Source organism: Arachis stenosperma, chromosome 9, assembly GCF_014773155.1.
Source record: "Arachis stenosperma cultivar V10309 chromosome 9, arast.V10309.gnm1.PFL2, whole genome shotgun sequence".
Classification (NCBI taxonomy): Eukaryota; Viridiplantae; Streptophyta; class Magnoliopsida; order Fabales; family Fabaceae; genus Arachis; species Arachis stenosperma.
The window spans coordinates 91,140,625-91,144,346 of NC_080385.1; the positions used below are offsets into that span (position 1 = coordinate 91,140,625).

The 3,722-nt window shown below is 38.1% G+C and overlaps 1 non-coding gene across 1 annotated transcript; it reads left to right on the forward strand.

The window, feature by feature from the left end:
* Positions 1–1,262: 1,262 nt before the first annotated feature.
* On the forward strand, positions 1,263–1,370 carry LOC130952132 (small nucleolar RNA R71). The gene has a single exon (XR_009074313.1). It is a non-coding gene; the product is annotated as a small nucleolar RNA R71 (small nucleolar RNA).
* Positions 1,371–3,722: the final 2,352 nt, after the last annotated feature.

The window sequence follows — 3,722 nt, forward strand, 5'->3', positions numbered from 1 at the left end:
CAGCACCTCCATTCCGCTTATCTAAAATTCCTACCAATGAATCTACATAGGTATTTCTATCCCTTTTATCATTCCCTTTTATTTACAATCCAATAATCACAATTACCCTTTAATCTCCCTAACTGAGATTTGCAAGGTGACCATAGCTTGCTTCATACCAACAATCTCTGTGGATTCGACCCTTACTCACGTAAGGTTATTACTTGGACGACCCAGTACACTTGCTGGTTAGTTGAACGGAGTTGTGAAGAAAATGAACAGTGCCATAAGAGTATACATCCTTTATAAACAAAATAACAAGTGATCACAATTTCGTCCACCAAAGAATACTCATCAGAGCTCATGAAAGGCAGAAGTAAGTCCAATGGAATCTTTATGGTCTCATTTTGAGCCTCAGATTCCCATGGTTCCTCATTGGGGAACTCTTTGGAGGCTAGTGCACGCCCATTGAGGCCTTCCTCAGTGGCGTCCACTTCCTCTTCTTCCTCTCCAAATTCGGCCATGTTGATGGCCTTGCACTCTCCTTTTGGATTTTCTTCTGTATTGCTTGGAAGAGTACTTGGAGGGAGTTCAGTAATTTTCTTACTCAGCTGTCCCACTTGTGCCTCCAAATTCCTAATGGAGGACCTTGTTTCAGTCATGAAACTTTGAGTGGTTTTGATTAGATCAGAGACCATGGTTGCTAAGTCAGAGGGGTTCTGCTTAGAGTTCTCTGTCTGTTGCTGAGAAGATGATGGAAAAGGCTTGCCATTGCTAAACCTGTTTCTTCCACCATTGTTGTTATTGAAACCTTGTTGAGGTTTCTCTTGATTCTTCCATGAGAAATTTGGGTGATTTCTCCATGAAGAATTATAGGTGTTTCCATAGGGTTCCCCTAGGTAATTCACCTCTTCCATTGAAGGGTTCTCAGGATCATAAGCTTCTTCCTCAGATGAAGCATCCTTAGTACTGCCAGGTGCATTTTGCATTCCAGACAGACTTTGAGAAATCAAATTGACTTGTTGAGTCAATATCTTGTTCTGAGCCAGTATGGCATTTAGAGCATCAATCTCAAGAACTCCTTTCTTCTGACCAGTCCCATGGTTCACAGGATTCCTTTCAGAAGTGTACATGAATTGGTTATTTGCAACCATTTCAATGAGTTCCTGAGCCTCTTTAGGCGTCTTCTTCAGATGAAGAGATCCTCCAGCAGAGCTATCCAAGGACATCTTGGATAATTCAGAGAGACCATCATAGAAAATACCTATGATGCTCCATTCAGAAAGCATGTCTGAGGGACATTTTCTGATTAATTGTTTGTATCTTTCCCAAGCTTCATAGAGGGATTCTCCATCCTTCTGTCTGAAGGTTTGGACTTCTACTCTAAGCTTACTCCATTTTTGAGGTGGAAAGAACTTTGCCAAGAAGGCATTGACTAGCTTTTCCCAAGAGTCCAGGCTTTCTTTAGGTTGAGAGTCCAACCATATTCTAGCTCTGTCTCTTATAGCAAAAGGGAATAGCATCAGTCTGTAGACCTCAGGGTCAACCCCATTATTCTTGACTGTGTCACAGATTTGCAAGAATTCAGCTAAGAACTGATGAGGATATTCCATTGGAAGTCCATGGAACTTGCAATTCTGTTGCATTAGAGAAACTAATTGAGGCTTAAGCTCAAAGTTGTTTGCTCCAATGGCAGGGATAGAGATGCTTCTCCCATAGAAGTCGGGAGTAGGTGCAGTAAAGTCACCCAGCACCTTCCTTGCATTGTTGGCATTGTTGTTGTTTTCGGCTGCCATAGGTTCTTCTTCTTTGAAGAATTCGGTTAGGTCCTCTACAGAGAGTTGTGCCTTAGCTTCTCTTAGCTTTTGCTTCAAGGTCCTTTCAGGTTCAGGGTCAGCTTCAACAAGAATGCCTTTGTCTCTGCTCCTGCTCATATGAAAGAGAAGAGAACAAGAAAATGTGGAATCCTCTATGTCACAGTTATAGAGATTCCTTGAGGTGTCAGAGGAAACGAAAAATAGAAGAAGGAAGTAGAAGAATTCGAACTTGATTAGATAGAGTTCGAGTTGTGCATTAAGAAGGAGTAGTACTCCATAAATAGAAGGATGTGGGAGGAAGGAAGAGAATTTTCGAAAATTAATTAGAAAGATGTCAAAAACATTTTAAAAATTGATTGATAATTTTCGAAAATTCAAAGTGGAAAAGAAATCAAGTGATTTTTGAAAAAGATTTTGAAATTAGAAGTTAAAAAGATTTGATTGAAAACTTATTTTGAAAAAGATGTGATTAAAAAGATATAATTGAAAAGATTTGATTTGAAAACAATTTTAAAAGATATGTTTTGAAAACAATTTTTAAAAGATTTGATTTTGAAAATTAATGACTTGCCTAACAAGAAAAGATATGATTCAAACATTAAACCTTTCTCAACAGAAAAGGCAATATACTTGAAATGTTCAATCAAATCATTAATTGTTAGTAAGTATCTTTGAAAAAGGAAAGAAATTGATTTTGAAAACATTTGATTGAAAAGATTTGATTTGAAAAAGATTTGATTTTGAAAAACTTTGAAAACTTGAAAAAAAATTGATTTGAAAAACAAAATCTTCCCCCTTGTGCCATCCTGGCGTTAAACGCCCAGAATGGTATCCATTCTGGCGTTTAACACCCAAAATGCACCCTTTTTGGGCGTTAAACGCCCAACCAGGTACCCTGGCTGGCGTTTAAACGCCAGTCTGTCCTTCTCTACTGGGCGTTTTGAACGCCCAGCTTTTTCTGTATAATTCCTCTGCAGTATGTTCTGAATCTTCAATTCTTTGTATTATTGACTTGAAAAGACACAAATTAAAAATATTTTTGGATTTTTAATAGTCAAAATGCAACAAGAAACAAATAACAATGCATGCAAGACACCAAACTTAGCAGTTTGTATACTACTGACACTATATAAGACACATAAACACTCAAGTCAAAAGAATTCAAAGATCAGAGTAAGAAATCATCAAGAATTACTTGAAGATCCTTAAGACACATGAATGAATACATGCAATTGACACCAAACTTAAGATGAGACTCTAGACTCAAACAAGAAATATTTTTGGATTTTATGATTTTGTAAAATTTTTTTTTTTGTGCTTTTCGAAAATTAAGTGAAAAAAGATATCAAAATTCTTAATGAGAATTCCAGGAATCAGTGCAATGCTAGTCTAAGACTCCGGTCCAGGAATTAGACATGGCTTCACAGCCAGCCAAGCTTTCAAAGAAAGCTTCGGTCCAAAACACTAGACATGGCCAATGGCCAGCCAAGCCTTAGCAGATCATTGCTCCAATAGCAAGATTGATAGAGATCAACAAGCTATTGTGATGATTAGTTGAAACCTCGGTCCAATAAGATTAGACATGGCTTCTCAGCCAGCCAGATTTCAACAAATCATCATGAAACTCTAGAATTCATCTTCAAGAATTTCGAGAAAAAAATAAATACCTAATCTAAGCAACAAGATGAACCATCAGTTGTCCATACACGAACAATCCCTGGCAACGGCGCCAAAAACTTGGTGCACGAAATTGTGATCACTACTTTGTCCATATTCAAATAATCCCCGGTAATGGCTCCAAAGACTTGGTGCTCAATACCATGGCATTACACAACTTCGCACAACTAACCAGCAAGTGCACTGGGTCGTCCAAGTAATACCTTACGTGAGTAAGGGTCGATCCCACGGAGATTGTTGCTATGAAGC